The sequence below is a fragment of the Lactuca virosa genome, chromosome 4 (genome assembly GCF_052849685.1).
Source record: "Lactuca virosa cultivar CGN04683 chromosome 4, Lactuca_virosa_CGN04683_v6, whole genome shotgun sequence".
NCBI classification, from domain to species: domain Eukaryota; kingdom Viridiplantae; phylum Streptophyta; class Magnoliopsida; order Asterales; family Asteraceae; genus Lactuca; species Lactuca virosa.
In genome coordinates, this window is record NC_136429.1 from 520,912,600 (window position 1) to 520,934,803 (window position 22,204).

General features: G+C 34.3%; 1 long non-coding RNA gene across 3 annotated transcripts; it reads left to right on the top strand.

The window, feature by feature from the left end:
• Positions 1 to 14,152: 14,152 nt before the first annotated feature.
• On the top strand, positions 14,153 to 16,503 carry LOC145103661 (uncharacterized). 3 transcript variants are annotated; one of them, XR_013706786.1, is made up of 4 exons: positions 14,153 to 14,979; positions 15,065 to 15,125; positions 15,649 to 16,021; positions 16,203 to 16,503. It is a non-coding gene; the product is annotated as an uncharacterized LOC145103661 (long non-coding RNA). The 3 variants fall into 3 exon arrangements; XR_013706787.1 differs by having other exon boundaries at positions 15,649 to 15,793; positions 15,980 to 16,503; XR_013706785.1 differs by having other exon boundaries at positions 15,649 to 16,503.
• The last annotated feature ends 5,701 nt before the right edge of the window (positions 16,504 to 22,204 follow it).

Here is a 22,204-nt window from a genome sequence, read left to right on the forward strand (position 1 = left end):
AGAGCTCCTCCAGACTTTAAAAATTTCAGTTCCAAGAGGTTTAAAACGTATAATAGTGGTAATAGTATTATCATATGGATGCAAATAAAGTGGATCATCAAAATCAATAGTTTCAATTTTATTTAATGATTTACGAGGTTCGGGTATAGAACCACCAATAATTTTTACGAACAAAAAGAATTATAACCAAAGAAAGAATACACAGAAAACAAAAAACAGGAACAAGCTAAACTAGATAGCAAGCACTGAGAAATAACCACTAGGAAAAACTCCAAACAAAAAATGAAGTGAGTGAAACTTATAGTAAGTACAATTTAAATTAGAAAGCAAGCACAGAGAAACAATCACCTGGACAAACCCAAACAAAACTAAGTGTGCGAAACTTACAATGATTCCACTTAAACGCTCTGCAAATCAGCAATGTAGTTTCCTTAGCTCAATCAAAAAATGATCTAACAATAAGGCAGAAACGGAATTCAAATGCCAAGAATCACCTTCATTTATATACTCGTTTGCATGTTCTTAGCATTCACTGGAGACTTAGCATAGGCCATTAAGATAACAAGGTTAATCATCACGTTTACTACTAAACAACCGTGAATATATTCTACTGGAGATGACGAACTCCAAGAAAACAACAATAGTAGTAACACCAACGACTTTAGAACTCTAGCAATACAGAAGGCGATGCCGATCTAGAGAAACTCAAACAATGACAAGAAACCCTAGATCGTAATAACAGAAGATGACGACAATCTAGAAACCCTAGGTCGCAACAACTCAACAGAGACTCAAAAAAAAACCTTGATCGCTATCACAAGAACAATAGAAACACGATCTGGACGAGGAAAACACAACTCACAAGAAAGATGAACCTCGATCTGTTACCATGAACAAAACACAAGATATACACATTATCAACAATTCTTTTATTCACAAGAATTAGTTGGTTTTAAGATACTTACAGATGGAAAATTCACTACAACTCCCAAACACTTAGGATTACAACAGATCCTCACTACAACCCTTGGAAATATCCTACTCTCAACAAATCAAAAAACACTAACTATTCAGACTTAAGATATAGAGATAAAACCCTAACAAACGAACCCTAATCTAGAGAGAAAGTAGATACAAGTGTGTGATGTATGTGTGAGTAAAATGTGAGTTATGAGCACACATCACACACACAAACACTATATACTCTAGATCAAAGATCAGATTTGGGTTAGCCCCGCTTTTTCAAAAGGAATGAGAGAAAGTGAGCCCCAGTCCATATATTCAACATTTTGACATAACACCCTTCCTGAAACAAATATTAACAAACAAACCAACTAACAAAGAAACACTTCAAAATAAATAAATAAATAAACAAAGGAAATGGTAAAAGGGACATAAACAAATGAATCATTTGACTATTAGAATGTTAATATTATCAACATGTTTTGTTGGATCATAATTGTCTTAGAGATCCAAATATGTTAGGGGTCAACCAATATGAATTACCAGAAATCTTATCGATGTTAGTTACGAGCATCTACAATGCATAGTTTTATAGAAAAATTAAATGTGGTGGAATTTCTTATTGATATTCGCTAGATTAAACCCAATTATAGTAAAAGGAAAATGATAGAGTTGTATGAAAAATAGAATGATCCTATGTATAGAAAAACTTCTTAAAGAACAGTTTCCTTGTTATTCAAAAACTAGCTCAAAAATATTTTTACAAGAATAAACCTATCACTACCTACACATTAATCTAACCCTATGTATGCACTCTCTCATATAAGATTAAAGTAATCAATCTGATCTTATATAAATAAACACTAACAACAAATTAATATATATACATTAAATCTACCTCCTCTAATAAACAAAACCTATAATGTCCACATGTCCATTTTCTACACCACTATTACTTTGACATGTGGCATATTCTCATAATTCTATAAACTTAATTCCCTCTTATTTTGACTTTCTGTTATAATGCATCGTATCCGATAGATTTATATTTAGCCTCATCTATTAAACCTAATAACAGGCTTCAACTTTTCCATACTATATATGCCTTTAAATGAGGAATTGCCTAACTTAAAATCCTTTAATTGATAATCTCAGGATTAAGGTTTCCATGAATATCTCCTTAATATACACACATTTATGAAGAATTAACCAATTTCAAATGCCAGCTTCATCTTTCAAATTTCAATTTGAGGTGTTTCCAGTTTGAGGAGAATGATGACATATGCGACTCAAGAATGTTGGAATCAAGCTTAAATTAACAAAACTTTGCAGAAAAGATAAGATAAAAGGAATCAACGAGAGGATGGGTTTGTACACAAACAAAGACCTCTTTATTGATATAACCCAACATCATTTACATAATATTTACATACATATATATACTCTTATAGTGTAATTGTCAATTGACAGTTACAAAGTCTCCTAACTAATGCAACGGTTCATGAAAGGACCCCTTTCATAACACTCCAAGTTACTTCTTCAAAACATGCTACATGCATATTCACAAATAATATTTTACATTGATAAAGTGATTACAACCGACTGGATACAAACCGACTATTACAAAGTGTTATATATTACACAACTACCCATGATACTATACTTTTATACATACATGATCCCTAAATACAAAAGTAATATTACAACTATTCTAAACCTTCCAACAGTATATGACTATACTGGTTACTTATCTCCTGCAAATTTGTTAAACATTCAGAGGGTAAGCGGTGACGCTTAGTGAGTTCAATAATAGATACAATATAACGTTATGTCATATATATACTTCAATATGGCAGAAGCAAAGAGGAACAAGGAACAACAAAGGCATATGTGAATCATGTGACAAACTTTCCATATCGATCATTGATTTGATTCAAAAATATACAATCAACGAGACATAACAATTTCCATACTTGATATACATCAATAAAGCTTTTTCCCAAATGGCACAGAAGACATACAACTTCGGATTAACATTTTGGTAGATTTCAGGCTTATAGCCCTGTCTAACCTTCTGCCAATACCATAGAATAGAAGTCATTCTCTTACGGAGACATGTTCTACATGGCTAGAGGCTACATACCAGTACCACCGTGAATCTAAGTCCTTTCACTGATCACATGGTCAAAGGTATAGCTTTGCTATCATAAATAGTAGAAATAAAATAACACGGGAAAATAACTCGGAATAATAACACTGAAAAGCACATAGCACATATAACACATAACATACAATTGTTCCTATATATTAAACTCACATTAGGGTTAAAATAGTAATTTAAGCAGCATTTCGGCTCTAAATATGGCTTTATTCGTTGAAAACCGGGAGATTTATTGAAAAATCGGGCTCTGCAAAGGTAGAGCTTCAAACCAAAAAGATAAATTTCTCGGGCTTCACGGGCACTTCGGGGTGTGTTTCGGGTGTTAAAAATGATATCGGGGCTTCGGGGGATGTCAAAATAATAAAAATGTTAAAAAGGGGGTGAAAATGGCTAATTTCCCATTTTACTCGGGAGGGTTCGCAGCCCTCCTATTTATAGGGTGAGATCTGAAGTCATCGGTCGAGAGGGGTGAGTCAGCAAGGGCAGGTGGCAGCAGAAGGCGAAGGAACGCGGCGTCCGTGGAGCGAAGCAGCTGGCTCGGATGCGAGAGTCATCGCGACACGCGTCGGATGCGAGGGCTCGCCACCAAGGCACACGCGTCAGATTCTTATTGGACCACTTCGGACTCGTCAGCAGATCGGAACACGCGGCAATTTTATACGCGAGGTGACGTGGCCGAACCCTATCCATGCGATTTTGCTCGGATTTCGCAATTATTCTCGATTTTTGTGTCCCAAACTTCTAAAATCCATAACTTTCGCATACGAGCTCCGTTTTTGACGTCCTTTATATGCATGCGTAGGTAAAATTATGCTCTACAACTTTCATTTAGACTTCTTCGGCTAACTTTCATTTAGACTTCGTAGGTAAAATTATGCTCTAAAATTATGCTCTATAACGTTCTTTATATGCATGCGTAGGTAATATTATTATTTTTAACAGACCGGGACAGGAAAATCCGTTAAAAATTCATAACTTCTTCAGCCGACATTCGTTTTCGTCAGTCTTTTTACCGTTGTACTACTAATGACGAGACCTTCGATTCTCGTTTCGGTTGTGTTGGCTAAAAATCACTCGATCTAAAATTCGAGTTTATAGCTGTCTACTGTTAAGCTGAAACTTAGAAAAATCATAACTTCCTCATACGAAGTCAGATTTGGGCGTTCTTTTTATCAAAATTCTCGGTTTAACAAATCCTACGACTTTCGTTTAGATTACAAAAGCTAAAAAGTATTTTATCGAAAACTCACTTTTTACGTCATTCGGCGCCGTGTCGGTTTTGTCGCGGATCTTCGATTGGTCATAACTTATTCGTTATAACTCGGATTTCGATGAGGTTTTCGCCTAAATGTTTCTAACGAGATTCCTTACAAATTTCAGTAATAAAATTTTACTTATTTCAAATTTTATATTTTCGTTAAATTTCAATATTTGACTTTTGATTGGAATCTCATAAGACTTCCAATATTTTCTGAGTGATTCTAAACATAGTTTTACTTCATTTCTAGTAAAAACTATCTGTTAGAACTCAACACTCAATATTATAAAAAATTTCATAATATTATTCACTTTTAATAATTACATAACACGCTAACAGAACGTGTATGTTACAAATACCTCCTCCTTTTGAGGATTTCGTCCCCGAAATCATAACGATTAAAACAAATGGGGATACTTCGCTCTTATTTCATTCTTATTTTCCCCAAGTATAATTTCGGCCTCGATGGTGTTTCCACTTGACAAGCACCAACTTCATTTTTTTATTACGTAGATTAGTTGTTCTTTCATTTACGATCTCTTCTACTTAACTTATTATCCAGTTTCACCTCGGATAATGGAACCGTTTCATCATATACGCTCAAGCATTTACGTAGATATCTTACATGAAATATATCATGTATATCAGCCAAATCTTCAGGCAATTCCAAGCGATATGCTTGTTGACCAATTCTCTAGATAATTTTGAAAAGTCCAACAAATTTAGGACTCAATCTCCTTTTCTTCTCAAATTTCGTAATACCTTTCCACGGGGTTACCTTCAGTATCACCCACTTGGAATTCTATGGATCGTCTCCTCCATTTCTACACAGGACTTTTGTCGATCCTGGGCTGCTTTCTTTCTTTCTCGTACAATTTGATTCTTATCAGTGGTGTCTTGAATCATTTCAGAGCTTCCAAGGATTTTCTGGCCTACATCACGCCAACATAATGGAGTGCGGCATCTGTGCCCATATAATGCTTCATATGGTAGCATTTTGATTGAAGTGTGGTAACTGTTATTATACGATAATTTGACAAGAGAAAATACTTGTCCCAGTTACCACCAAACTCCAAGACACATGCACGAAGCATATCTTCTACTATTTGGATTGTTCTCTCCGTCTGACCATCTGTCTGGAGATGATAAGCTGTGCTGAGAGCAAATCGAGATCCCAATTCACGTTTCATATTCACCCAAAAGTGAGAAGTGAAGCGAGTATCATGATCGGAAATAATCTTTAGTGGCACACGATGTCTCGTGATGATTTCATCTAAGTATACTTGTGCGTATTTCTCCATCGGAGCCGTTTCACGCATGGCAAGAACATATGTACCCTGAGTTAGCCGGTCGACAATTACCCAAATGCTATCATTCTATATAGCAGTCTTTGGAAATTGGAGTAGCACTAGGCATAATATCAATTCGGAATTCTGCTTGCCTATCCGGAGGTATTCCAGGCAAATCATCGGGAAGATCATCAAGATTTTCATTAATAATGGAAACATCATTTACAGTTTTCTTCCCCTCTCTTGAGATATCAACTGCATTAGGCGGATAAGTAGAATATCCCTTCGATATAAATTTACGAGTTTTTAAGAAAGAAGTTATTATTTTCAACGTAGACATAAATAGAATCCTCTTCTTCGATAGGGATGCATACTATCTCTTTGTAGCACAAGAGTTTTGCGTGGTTCTTTGACAACCAATCCATGCCGAGAATAATATCAAAGTTGGGCAAGGAGATAGGAATTAGGTTAGCAAGAAGATTATAACCTTCAATTCCTATGACACTATCTCTATAGACTTTGTCAGCAAGTAATGATATATTTCATATGTTATCTATATGAAATGATTGGACAATTGCGTAACAAGCAATTTGAAAAGAATGTGCGAATTTATAAGGCACGAAAGAATCTGAGGCATCACAATCAAATAAGATGTGAGCAGATCTAAAGTTTACGAGAAAATTACTAGTCACAACATTCGAGTCCTAACTTACTTCCTCTGTGGTAATCTAAAATGTACGATATTTAACTTTTGGTTTAGCAAACGATTGTCAAACTCTTCAAACTTCTTGGTTACTAGTGGTGCTCAAACCTGCACCCACTCATCATTCTCTATTGGGCCTTCGATCCTAATCTTTGAGTTAAAACTCAATTGTCATTGCAGACTCCTTCTCCTTCTTGGTTTATAGACTAAAACCAAGATAAGGTCTTTACTTTTGCTATAACAACAACTCGAATGGTCATTTTCTAATGACCTTTGATTTTATATCGCACAAGACACATAACGAACCAAACTCTTGTATTAAAATCATATCGAATAAATCGAGCTGATGGAATAGAGAAAACAAAAAGAGTTTGATCAACATGTGGATGCTTCGGAAACAATAGCACCACGTATCCCTAATTCGTGCTTTCGGACATACACATCAATTTTGTCAAATGACAGAATATTTCGATTGATTACGAAATCACGGATTTCATACTGTAATCCTTCCATGAGTAACTAAATTCTTCATCGCCTTCATAACATGTAACATCTCTAGTTAATGGTTGCTCAATTCTTTAATGAAGATCGTTATATTTCTATCGACCATCTCGACCATCTCCTTCTTGACTGAAGTTTTGTCATTACTCAATATATGGCTTTCTAAACCAATCAACTTTATCTTTGTAGATTTATATTAATCGGACTCCACTCTTTATGACATTAAGATTTGAACGATAATTATCTTCTAAGTCATTACCGAAACGAAGGTAACGACACACATGAATAAAACGGAATCATTTACTAGCTTCTTGGTAACCTTGTGACTTTCCCTGATCCAAGCGTGAGTCCTGTGCTTCCAGTAGTGTAGGCCTCTACTACTATTCACACCTACTCATACTCGTCCCAAGTATTGTCTCGCAGTTATCCAAGTCACCATTTAAAATCACAAAGTAACTTATCACACATAAACGTGTTTAAACAAGTACTTATGACAATTTCTCCTAGACTTAATTAGGGATTTCACATTTCTATCAAACATATCTTAGATTTCCTATACTCGCCTTCTAAGATTCTTTTCATGCATATGCTCGATCTAGCATATTCTAATACTTTTTCATAGGTCGATAGAATTTTACTTCCAATTCTTCATATAAATTCTTTCTCGGGTAGTGTCTACTCTGCAAGACATACTATACCTAAAATTTACTCTAGCAATGTAGAGACAAACGGTTTTCAACTACTTGCATCATCTTCTAACTTATGTAATTCACCATGCACATTTGTTCGTTTCATTATCCTTCCATGACATCGTTATTCCTGTATATAAGTAAGTCTAAGTCTACTTCATAGGAGTCTATCCTAAGAAGTCCACATTATAGTTGTATCTCAGTAAGCTCTATTAGCTTCAACTTGGTTCACTGTCATTCCTAACTACAACATCTCTTCTCATACAATACTATGCGTGTATTGCTTCTTCAACTAAGCATTCTACCTTACATAAACAAGTAAGTTGCTTAACCTTTTACCACTAAATTACTCAATTCACCATCCCAATCTTGTATGTTAAAGTCGGTTTAACACACAATGGAACTTCCATAAGGATGTGATAGAAGTCAATCATCACTCAGTATTATTAAATACTAAGTCTGAACATCTTGTATAGGGTTACTACTCGAACTACATACTACATCACAAAGTCTTGGCCTATTGAGTCTGAAAACTTTATTAGCCTTTCCTTTGATCTTCATTTAATTCTTCTAAATCTTATACCACATTAATTTCAATACTGTCGAAGTATTTATCACCATCTTCGGTTCTTCCGACTCTATAAACAATCACTGCTTCAATCTGGACAGCGGTGGAACAACTTCATGGATTTGTACCAACACATTTATCTCGCCCAAATGTGTTTCAAACGCACATCCTTCTTCTAAAGATGTTATTATTTCATCAAGTTTATACTTTGAATGTACAACACCACTCTATTGGTATTAATACACTATTTACGATTTCAGTTGGTAAATATTATTTTACGATATCCCTCGATCGTTTATCTACAAACTTATCGATGTCGACTATCATAAGTCTCTTTATCACTTCGAAAAGTTTCATGTAAATTCTAATACAGAAACTCTTAGAATTCTAAGCATAAAATTTTCTCTTTTAAATCAAGGTCGGCAACAGACCTTAAACTTTCTCAAATAATAACAATTATAGATAAGCACTCTAAGGCATGTTATATTTATTTATCATTTAGCACATATTAGAATATAAGGCATATCTCCTCTTAATATTCTAGTGCTTGTCTCCATTTAGGTATTCAACCTAAAATATACCAGATACATATCGTATCATCTTCACTTAACAGTTTATGTTTAAGTCTAGAAATTCTCAAAATTCCTAGTTCATATAAACTAATTCTCTGAAAATTTTGAAGTAACTTAATATCTTAGAATACTAGGGTTTATCACTACCCAATACCCCACTTAAGTATTTCCTATGGTTTGTATCCCTATATTTACAATGATTCAGTTCATATATTGAACTTCCAATAGTTTAAGTCTAAATACCAATCCGTTGAATTTAGTTCACTTAAACCACCGCTTTGATACCATGATTGAAAGGACCCCTTTCATAACACTCCAAGTTACTTCCTCAAAACATGCTACATGCATATTTACAAATAATATTTTACATTGATAAAGTGATTACAACCGACTGGATACAAACCGACTATTACAAAGTGTTATATATTACACAACTACCCAGGATACTATACTTTTATACATACATGATCCCTAAATACAAAAGTAATATTACAACTATTCTAAACCTTCCAACAGTATATGACTATACTGGTTACTTATCTCCTGCAAATTTGTTAAACATTCAGAGGGTAAGCGGTGACGCTTAGTGAGTTCAATAATAGATATAATATAACGTTATGCCATATATATACTTCAATATGGCAGAAGCAAAGAGAAACAAGGAACAACAAATGCATATGTGAATCATGTGACAAAATTTCCATATCGATCATTGATTTGATTCAAAAATATACAAATAATGAGACATAACAATTTCCATACTTGATATACATCAATAAAGCTTTGGCCCAAATGGCACAGAAGACATACAACTTCGGATTAACATTTTGGTAGATTTCAGGCTTATAGCCCTGTCTAACCTTCTGCCAATACCATAGAATAGAAGTCATTCTCTTACGGAGACATGTTCTACATGGCTAGAGGCTACATACCAGTACCACCGTGAATCTAAGTCCTTTCACTGATCACATGGTCAGAGGTATAGCTTTGCTATCATAAATAGCAGAAATAAAATAACATGGGAAAATAACTCGGAATAATAACACTGAAAAGCACATAGCACATATAACACATAACATACAATTGTTCCTATATATTAAACTCACCTTGAAAGAATTGGGGGTTAAAATAGTAATTTGAGCAGCATTTCGGCTCTAAATATGGCTTTATTCGTTGAAAACCGGGAGATTTATTGAAAAACCGGGCTGTGCAAAGGTAGAGCTTCAAACCGAAAAGATAAATTTCTCAGGCTTCACGAGTACTTCGGGGCATGTTTCGGGTGTTAAAAATGATATCGGGGCTTCGGGGGATGTCAAAATAATAAAAATATTAAAAAGGGGGTGAAAATGGCTAATTTCCCATTTTACTCGGGTGTGTTCGCAGCCCTCCTATTTATAGGGTGAGATCCGAAGTCATCGGCTGAGAGGAGTGAGTCACCGAGGGCAGGTGGCAGCAGGAGGCGAAGGCACGCGGCGTCCGCGGAGCGAAGCAGCTGGCTCGGATGCGAGAGTCATCGCGACACGCGTCGGATACGAGGGCTCGCCACCAAGGCACACGCGTCAGATTCTTATTGGACCACTTCGGACTCGTCAGTAGATCAGAACACGCGGCGAGTTCATACGCGAGGTAACGTGGCCGAACCCTATCCATGCGATTTTTCTCGGATTTCGCAATTATTCTCGATTTTTGTGTCCCAAACTTCTAAAATCCAGAACTTTCGCATACGAGCTCCATTTTGACGTTCTTTATATGCATGCGTAGGTAAAGTTATGCTCTACAACTTTTGTTTATACTTTGTTGGCTAATTTTGACTTTATTTTTAATATTATTATTTTTAACAGACCGGGACAGGAAAATCCGTTAAAAATTCATAACTTCTTCATCCGACATCCTTTTTCGTCAATCTTTTTACCGTTGTACTACTAATGACGAGACCTTCGATTCTCGTTTCGGTTGTGTTGACTAAAAATCACTCGATCTAAAATTCGAGTTTTTAGTTGTCTACTGTTAAGCTGAAACTTAGAAAAATCATAACTTCGTTATACGAAGTCAGATTTGGGCGTTCTTTTTATCAAAATTCTCGGTTTAAAAAATACTACGACTTTCGTTTAGATTACTGAAGCTAAAAAGTAGTTTATCGAAAACTCACTTTTTACGTCATTCGGTGCCGTGCCGGTTTTGTCGCGGATCTTCGATTGGTCATAACTTCTTCTTTATAACTCGGATTTCGATGAGGTTTTCGCCTAAATGTTTCTAACGAGATTCTTTACAACTTTCAGTAATAAAATTTTACTTATTTCAAATTTTATATTTTCGTTAAATTTCAATATTTGACTTTTGATTGGAATCTCATAAGACTTCTAATATTTTCTGAGTGATTCTAAACATAGTTTTACTTCATTTCTAGTAAAAACTATCTGTTAGAACTCAACACTCAATATTATAAAATATTTCATAATATTATTCACTTTTAATAATTACATAACACGATAACAGAACGTGTATGTTATAGTTCACACCATTCTGATTCTAACCAACACAATGGTTCACATATTAATGGAAATACCATAATACCCAATAGATGCTATTAATGAAGTATAGCTTATAACTTTAACAAAGAAGTCAAAAACATGATTAATAGACGATTTCAGAAGCATGTAAGAGATACATGATACTGATGTTATTGATTTCTTCAACAAAAATTGATTTTTTTTTTGTAGTTATTCAGTCATACTTCAGAAGTTTAACTTTTTATTATGACTTGCTACTTGTTTTATTTCTTTTTTCTTCTTCATGCTGTCACGGGTTTTTCATCCATGTGGCTTACTTGAATATATATTCCAAAATAACACCTGTAATTTTGATGAATAATGGAGAAGTGTCTGGATATAATGTTGCAACTGTTTGCGGAAAGGCTTGAATGAAATATGAAATATATATGGTGGGTAGTGGTCTTTTTTGTTATTCTTTATATCAGGTATTAGTTTAAATCTTTTATTATTATGTATCTTTCATTCATTTTTTGATTAAAATAGTGGAATACGTTGAAGATATGGTTCGAACCTATGTTGAGAAGATAATATGATTATATCTTTTGTTATTTTTAATTAAATTTAGTCAAGGATATGTATTGATTAAAAACTGTTGAGAAGGTTATATCACTGAAATTTAATGGGCATCCGTAATTTTGCATACATAATCTTTTTGAAAAAGGTGGAGTTCAATTAACCCTTTGGTAGCTATTGACGATTTATCATACTCATGCCCATTTTTATCGGAAAAGTCAATCATTTCCTGTTTTCTAAATATGTGAAGGATAGTAGTCGGAATCAATTGTTTGTTAATGGAGATTTAGTTGAAGCACTTGTTTTTCAATAGGAAATGCAAAATGAGGAGTATACTATCTCTTTACTCTCTAAAGTCTTGACACCATTAAGAAAATAGTAGTTACACGCATTGAATTTTTTTTCCAGATATGTTACTGGATGTTAGACGGGCCCTGAAACTTTATTTAAAATTCCTATTTCATGCAAGTCGAGTTTTAAGATAGATTGACTGAAAATAAGCAAAATGTTTTGACAAGTCCAAAAATTAAGGAAGTATACTTTGAGAATCTTACATCTATACTTGAGAAAGTAGGCGTTGCACATTCTCTTTTGCACAATTACTTAATGTGAAGTTATTGGACTTGAAATATTAGATGGGAAGACGAAATTAACAAACGATGGTTGGTGGTGCATGCAAGTTGCTAACATATCAATGCTGACGGAGAGGACTATATCAGCATATGTATTAGCATCTTTATTAGGTCTATGATGTTGCAAATTTAGTTTATACATCATGTTTTCCTAAATTTAGTATTTTCAAATGGCTAAATTGTATGATTTTTTTAAGTTGCTAACGTGGCTAAAATTTAATATTTTCAAATTGCTAAAATGTGCTTCAACTTTAATATTTTTTGGGCCAAAAATATCGATTATAAAACACGGATAACAAATTTGATTTTGTTAAGACTCAACAATTGGATCCATATAACCAAAAGTGAGTAATTATTTTTATAAATTAGTGTAAAATATAAACCTCTAACCAAAAAAAAAAAAAACAAATCAAATACATAAACATATACAATCAAACTTACCAGATATTCCATATTTTTTTTATAAAAAAACATAATTTATATGTTTTTTACATCGCAGGAAAAAAATGGAGTTTTACGACATAGCAAAATTTAACTGAAGCATTGCATGTTTTTATCTTACTCATCATTTTTATAGTCTATTAAATTTTATATTTTAGCATGCAACAGATCATTTTATCTTTAATCTTGATATAAAAAATGTTATTCATATCTTTAAACCATTTTATATACTAATTTAAATTATCGATTATAACGTTACACACAAAACATCTAATTTTGTATAAAAGTAAATATTTTAAAATTATTGATTATGTTTTTTAAAATTTTAAAATTTTTTAGTTTTTCAACAATTTAGTATACGGGTTATATCCTAATGATATAAGATATAAGATAAGAATAAGTACTACGGTTAAACATAAGAGAAAGCATGATTTTCTCTTATCCGAAACGAGAGAATTTTTTTGATGACGAAGAGGGTGACTCTAATAGGTGCACATATTTCGTCCGTAGTCCTTCAAGTCTTGTCACTTGTGTCTTTGCATATTTAGTCCTAAGTGCTTCCATTTTTAATCCTCCAATCATTGATAAACCATCATTGTCCAACTTGCTTTATTCCACTAGTTTCCTTACATTTTCAGTCTATTACTGCAAAAGAAACCAACAAAAAGTTATTATCTAACGTATATTTTCTAAGAGAAGATTTGGAAGTATATTCTTTATATTTTAACAATATATACCAATCCATTAAACTTTATTATACGTGCATTACCAATGTCACGAATGCATACAGACATGAGACATCACCTACAAATTGATTAAGTATTTGGATTATAGTTATTTCGATGATCAAATTACATGAATACTAATGCTAACCGTCAAAACTATTTGGTTTATTTGGTTAACCAGATTGTACCATCCAACAATATACATATAATTAGAAATTATTATATATATATATTAAACTTGTGAAGAAAAAGAACAGTAAACGTCTCCCATGTTTGTCTATTTTCGTCCCTTAACTTAGCAGCCACTTTTTTTTGTCTATTTCGGCCCTCCTACTTGCAATTGTCGAAATTGGTCCCTTATTTATATTTGTATGTTGAATTTCGTCTGCTTTCTGCTTTTCTTTGTAGGAGGTCCTTTTAGGCCATTTTTGAAATTAGAGCTACACACGTGTTAGTCCTGTTATGCCTTTCACCGTCTCTGTAAGCCAATCAAATTAAGATCGGTGTCATTCTTTTTCACCGCCTATCTCTCACTTACTTTACTTTGCTCTCACATTTTACTTCCCGATGTTTCCACCACCGCTCACTTTATCCTCCCCAAATCGAGTCTCCTCCCTTCTTCTACCTTCTGCTACCTCAACCGCTTCTCAGCTGCTCTGTGCTTTCCGTTAAATAGATTGGAGGTCGTCGCCCACATCAACCCTGTCCTCAACTCTGGTCATATCTCCTCCAACAGGTTTGGTTATGTCTAGATCCTCCCTAATATTCCTCCACCGCCTACCAGCGACGGATCACCTGCAACGCACCGCCTCAAATATCTTGATGACCAGCTTTTCTACCGCTTGATTCTCATCGTCACCGCCTGCTGCTTGCTTTCTCCATTGTTACACAAAAAAACAGTCGACGCCTTCAGCTGTTTGTGATCCCGCTTCGTGATCTTCCCTGCTATCTCTTTCTATATACCCTTCGTCTCCACCGTGTCTTACCACCACCACAGAGACACCCACGACACACCACTTCCCATTCTCCATCTGTGGATGCCGACACTGGATTTTCCGTTAGGGAGGCGGGAGGAGTAGCGATTCAACTCCTCCCAAACCTTCCATGTCTGTTCATCGCCTTCAATGAAGTCGCCACCACCGTGAAGCGAAATCGGAGTCGAGTGCAGATATCTCTCTCTTCTTTATTTTCTTTCTGTTTCTGGTCAACATATTTGCAGTTATTTTATTTCCTTTGGTATGAAGAAGATATACTCTAGGTATTCGACAATTTCTTTTTATAATTTTAGAATTTGGCAACGTATTATTTGCCTGTAATGGATTCCACTGATTGGAGTGATTTTGGAAGCTATGCCCAGCCTTCTGTCTTCGTCTTTTGTTCTTTATTCTGAGGACACTTGCAGTCCATTAAAGGTATGATATTGTTTACTACCTATTGAATTATTTGGAGAGTATTGCTGGTTTTATTCAAATAATTTCTTATTACCTCGAACTCCAGGTGTTTGATGCAGACAATACCCCGACGTGAATTCGGAGAAACAACTTTTTACACTCAAATCGTACGTTTTCATTTCCAATTTGCCATGCACTTTCTCAAACCCACAGTCAACCTTTTCAATTCACTTATGTATGCGGTTCTGTGGTTTTTTTTTTGTTGTTGTTTAGAGTAAATTATAGGAAATGAACTGTTAATTTGACCAAAAAATTCATCTAGAGGAGTCATTCAACGATATTGGACAAATTAGGAGGTGTTCTATGGTTTCACAGTAAGGTAAGGTTCATGGTTGAATATGTATTATAGTTTATGTTGTTTATCTATTTGAGTTTACTTTAATGTCAATGCAATGAAGAATAAAAAATATGTTCTTCGACTGCTAAAGGAGCATCAGACCTTTTTTTTCCTTATTTGATTTCGTTGCTTATTTGGTTCTCCATTCTGAAGCTTAGTAAAACCTTAACTGAATTATGCCCACCAACTGTTTGTTAAAATGTCAAATAGACATTTTAGACCTGTTACATTATTATTTCTTTACTCTAAGTTTTTCGTGTATATTAACTGATTAAAGGTGTTATTTTTGTCAGTTTTTTGAACTGATAAGTATGGAATTCAAACCTGGCAATCTTTCAAGAGTACAAGACCACCAAGGCGAAGATCACACATATTCTATGAAAATGACTTCCAACTAACAATGACAACAGAAGAAGTATCTCTAATTGTTGGTGTTAGGTACCTAAATCCTCCTTCAAAATTATCATTTATAACAAAATCTAATTACTTATATTTATTGTTTGGGCGAATATGTAATTCTGCATTATTTTTAACATGATTTGTATGTACAAATTTGGACTTAATTTGTAAGCATTAGTTGAACATTTTCTGTCAGATTATATATCATGTTCAGCTGCTTTACAGGGGAAGAGTAGAAAGTGCGGGCCAAAAGTCGTCTTATTTGGGGTAAGAAGGGAAAAATGGGCAATGGTCGGATGCCTAAACTTAGGGTTCTTGCTTTACAGTAGGCTTATTTCAAGAGCATGACGTACTACTTTTTTTTTTTATCAAAATATGTCAAACTTGACTTCCAATTTCAGTTCTTGAAATCTTTCTGAAATTATAAATACTGTTGTGAATATGCCAGGAAAGATGATGACATCACCAAGTAGAAAAAATACAATGGAGGATGTTGTCAAGGTGCAAAGATGAGTTTTTATGTTGCACAGATGAAAGCTAAGGGTAAAAAAGTCTATTTTTTTTAAAACGACTGTGCCTAAATCTTCTACAATGAGTAATTTTCGTAATGACAACTTTCCTCATGCTCCCAACAACTCACATGGTCAAAAATTTAAAAATGAACTCTTGGAATAGTATTTGTTTTATATAAAACTATGAAAACAATCTTTTTATTATTTTCTATTTTAATGTTAAAAATGAATATTTTTCTAAAGAAATAGGAGTTGAAAACTTACAATGTTTACTACTGACTTTGTTTTTTTTTTTTTTTTTTTGACGTTATATTATTTGCATCTGCCTCTTGCATGTATGTTTGAAGGTAAAAATCAATATAACCCAAATACAAGGCAATTTGCACTGATATAATTTGGTAAATTTTTTTTACTACAAAGTTGTTAACCAAGAAAATGAAAAATATAATGCTATAATTAATATTTAAATAAATGTACAATCTATATTTCTTGCACTTGTAGTTAGCTATTTTCAAAAGTTCCTTGCTACAACAATGTAAAATTTCCACTCGCAGTTAGCTATTTCCGTCTTATGGTTGATTCATTTATTTTGCCTTATATGTTGTAACTATTGTAGCCATCAGGTGTCCATTGGTGGTACAACAGGTTGCTTAGCTGCTGCCTTTTAAAACCAATCAAACTGAGATGAATATTTGTGAAATTGAGTTGTTTTTTAAATGTATTTCAGAAATGTGTGATTAATTCTCAGCCTTTTGGTTTCTTTCTTTCATAACCTAATGTAATGAATTCTTTTGAGTATCCTACTCTAGCCCCTCACAGCTTGATTACTATAATGAAATGCATGTGTAACCTGTCTATTTCTAAACACAGCTTATTCCACATGCACAACATAAATAGTTCACAAACACATTCTGCACCTTGCGAAGCAAGGGATACCCATCTAGTTAAAATAATAATAATAATAATAATAATTTTATTATGCTTATCATGATTTAAATCGGACTTATTTAAAATACACAAAACCCAACAAACTCAAAGTGCATATAGGGAGTTAATGATATTTAAAAAAACAATATAATAATAATTGAACAAGTTAACAAATATAACCCAATGCATTTTAATTTATATAGAAATAAATTATAAAGAGGTTCAAAAGCAAATATTCGAACCAACAATTACAAAACTATAACCAAAAGTAAATATAAAATATATAAAAATTTAGGAATAGAAGATCAAACATTAAAACTATAAACGAAGTTGTGTAATAGTTCGCCACATCAAGAAAATACTAAAAACTAGATAACGTTAAATGAAACATATGTTAAATCCACTAGTTGTGAGACTCATGTATTGCATGGGTTAATTTAAAAAAAAATTAAATAAAGATCAAAATATTTAAGAAGTTTGAATTTACAAGAAAATAAGAAAAATCATAAATTATTATGATGAAAATGTTTTTTATCTTTTAAATTTAAACAAATAATTTAAATAAATAAAGGAAACTAATGAGTTTTAATTTTTAGAATTTTGAAATTAAAAGGTAATTTCATTAATGAAATTGATATCAATTTATTACTACATTTATTGCAATTATTACATTAAAATATTTTGTGGATTTTAATAGAATAAAAAAATCATAAAATAAAATGGCATGTGAAAGACCCACACTTTCGTATTTGACAATTGTTACTCTGAAACATGTTACGTGCATATTCATAAAAACAATATTTTATATTGATAAAGTGATTACAAACTACTGGATACAAACCAACTATTTCAAAGTGTTATATATTACATAACTTCCCAGGATTCTATAGATTTATATATATGGGAGTGCAAAATACAATAGTTTCAAACTATTCGAAAATCTTCTATCAATACAATAGTTTCAAACTATTCAAAAACCTTCTATCAGTATATAACTATACTGGAAGCTTATCTCCTGCAAATTAGTTAAACATTGAGAGGGGTAAGCGGTGACGCTTAGTGAGTTCAATAATAGATACAATATAACGTTATGCTATATATATACTTCAATATGGCAGAAGCAAAGAGGAACAAGGAACAACAAAGGTGTTGAGTCTAATTGTGTTGCGTCTTGGGCTTTTTGTTTTGTATCCGGATTGGGCCTGTCCATCCGTGTTTATCTGATAGGGTTATACTATAAATATGCATGCATGTATGCATTAGACGGTGTTGATTATTACGTTTATTGTTTTGTAACCCTAAACACCTCTACAGTTGAAGTTCTTTATCGAGCACTTCTGAGGTGTTGAAGTATTAATCATTCGACATATTCAAAGCCATTCTTGTGTTCTTGATTACGTTCTTAACTGTTTGCTTGCATAGAATCTAACGATCCTAAAAGAACTTTGTTCTAACAATTGGTATCAGAGCAGGAGACTGTGTGATCAATACACATTCCTTCTGTATTCAGAATTCTTTAGGGTTTCCGCTTTTATCGTATAAATAGAAGCCATCTTCTTCGTATCGACGACAACTCTGTTTTAGATAAAACCCTAATCTGAAGTTTACAGGTATGATTCTAGCAGCTCACCATGTCTCACAAAGATTCGCAAACAAATCCCATCAACATCTCAAACAGCATTGGATCAACAACCAGGATACCCATACTCTACACTCAAGACTAAGAAGTATGGGCGCATCACTTTGAAGACTACGTGGTTGGATCTGAAGATAATGGCTATCTCATCTGGGAAGCTATCACACTTGGGCCGTTTGTTCATTCAGGAACGAACACGACAGTTAAGTCCCAAAAGGAATATAACAAGCTGGTGGCGGACGTGTTGGATTAATGTCTAAGTCCATAACTATAATTGGTAAGACTTGACCCGACCCGGCATGGTCCATTTGGGTTGCATGGCATCATGCATTTGGATAGACTATAATGAGAGAAATAACACTTAAGGTTGGTTAATATATTATAAGTTCTAATATATTGATAAGGTTATTTAATTAGTATTGATCAAGAATTAATTTGGAATTAATTAAGTGATCAAAAGGAGACTAATTAAATATATGGGTTGATTGTGTAAATAATTCATTCTTATATATGTGGGCTTGTGATCTAAGATTCCTTATGTTGGACTAAGTCCATGGGGTGACCCATGGATACTCCATGGAGGTTAAAATCCATGGAGCATAAGGAATGGGTAAAGTTATGAGTTACATGGTGTAACCCTAATAACCACCATATAAAAGAATCCCATGGCTCAAGAAATCGTGCACTAATGTGTGAGTGTGAGGGCTAGACGATTTCAAGGAGTGTTCAAGTTTCTCTCAAGTTATTCCAAGTGTATTTGGTGTTGTGTGAACCATTTGAGGTGTTACACTTGGGGCACTAGGCACTCAAGCTTCATGAAGACATTCTACATCAAAGAGGTATGTATTCTATCTTGTTATATTTATTATTTTGTATGCTAGATTAGGATAATACCTTGGATGTTCATAATTGTATGTATAATAGAGAAAACATAGATCCAAGGTATTTAGGGTTGCATGTACACTTAGGAGTGTTAGAATGCTCATAACCCAACAGGACGTAGAGAAGATGCCACAGGATGAGAAAGACAAGTTGCTGTGTAACGTGAAGGCCATGAGAATGATCAGATTCGCCTTGCAATCTGACACTTTTCGATTGGTTGGATCATACACGACGGCCAAAGAAATATGGGATAGGTTAAAAGAACTTTATTCAACTGATGAAGATCTGGAACACTCCATTCAAACCTTGCTGCTGTCAGAATTTGGAGTTTTCGAACAGAAACCAGAAGAAAAACTCATACAAACTTTCGATCGGTTCAATCATCTCCTAAGTAAGATGATCAAGCATGGAATAGAAAGAAAGTTGACCAAGCAGAAGGTGACCTTCATGAACGGTCTGAGACCAGAATGGATGGCTGTGGTTTCAACCGTGAAAGCGCATGAACAGTTTAAATCTTACTCACTGGCGAAACTTGTGGGAATACTTAAGTCCCATGAGAGTGTAGTAACCAAAGAAGCGAAAGTAGTTTCTGGTGTGGGATCGCTGGCCCTTGTCTCAAAAGCAAAAAGCATTGCAGAAGAAGAAGAAGAGTCTGATATGTCTGAGTGTGACCTTACAAGCGAGGAGTATGCTATGATGGTCACCAATCCAAAGAAGTTTGCAAGAAGAAAATTTCCTGTCAACAAGAACTGAAACTGGCAGGGAAGTTACAGTTCTGAGAAGGTGAAGGACGAAGAGAAAGTCTCTTCTCAAAAGGATGAAGACAAGAAGGAGAGCAAACTTGCAGGAGACTCTGGGTTCGACTGCAACTACTGTCACGACAAGAACCACTTTGCCAAAGACTGCATGCTAAGGAAAATGGGTGAGAAAAGAGATGGTGAAGATGATGAGGCGTACTATATGCGCAAGTTGGAAGAGATCAAGAAAAAGAAGGCTACTAATAGTTCTATGAATGCCTTAATTGTGCTGGAAAATGCAGATAAAGATGAGTTCGGTGGCGTTGAAGTTTGGTCAACCGACTTTGAAGATGAAGAGGTGAGAAAGCACACTCATGGAAAGGCTTATGTGGCAAAGGAAGTAGGTTCGGCTGGAAGGTGTTTAATTGTCACAGCTGGTTCATCAACCGAAAGTGCAAGTGAGGAACCGAACCTGACTGAGGACAAGTGTTTTGCGGCCAAGCCTGTGAGTGAGAAGATCAACGACTGCGATCGGTTGATCAAAAAGGTACAATCCATCCTTGAATCACTTAAAGTTCCAATAACATATTACGAAGAAGAATTAAATGAATTAAAATTTAAATTTTCTAACTTAAGTGGTAGTCTCATGCAAACTCGCTTAGCGAATTCTAACCTAACTGACCAACTCAGCAGGGTGTCTTCAAAAAGTGAGGAGAGAAGGATGTGGATTGAGCTGAAGGAGGCGGAGTTAATTAGGGCTAGGGATGAAAGTATTTATTTACAAAGAGACAATTTAAAGTTTTTAAAACAAAGGAATGTTTTTTGTTTAATTGCTAAGCGTTTATACTTTAATATTGCTCAATTGCATTTAAGTTGTGAGATAGGAAAGAAGATTCATAAGATGATGTTACCCTTCCTTGAATTTAAGGAGGATGAGGTCATAGCAGAATGTGAATCAGTAGTGTCCTCAGAAGAAACATCAATTCATTACAAAATCGGACTGGACAAGATAGAAACCTTCATTGACTCTAAGGAACATAAATGTATGCTCAAAGATCTTTTAGATGAAAATGATAGGTTAAAAATAAAGTCCGAAACTATCAAATCATTTGACTCGTCTAACGCAAAATTGATTTCAGAAAATAAAATGAACTTAGAAAATACGTCTGAATTTGATGAGGAAAGTGAGATGAGCGAAATCTCAATGGAAGATGTAGTTGATTGCTCAGAGTATATGAAAAGCGAAACCAAGAATGAGGAACCTCTCATTTCTGAAAATTCGGTTGAGTTCGCTCGCTTGTCAAAAGACAAGACAAAGAAACTCAAGGAAAAAGCTATGGTCTACCAAAAGGTTCAAACGGTGCCGAATCAGGTGTATGCAGTTACAGGAATCACTGCTAAACAAACAGCAGAATTACAAATCCTGGTCGACAAAGACAATGCTGAAGGATGTGACGATTACTTCTGGTCTGCCCCTATCCACAACGCAGACGAAACCGTAGGCTTATCTGAGCAAACTTCATGGAGGGTTAAAGGAAGATATGTTGCTGAACCCATCAACAAACCCTCAAATTTCGACAAACCAGGCACAAGTGGAACCAAAGAAATCCTTGAAGAACCGATGACAGAACCAACTGTTCCAACAAATACAACCGAAATTAAAAAGGAGAAGCCAAAGGCTAGCTTCAATATCCACAAATCACAGAAGGAGTTAGCTGAACAGAAACGCTTAAGAAATCAAAGATACGCAAGGAAT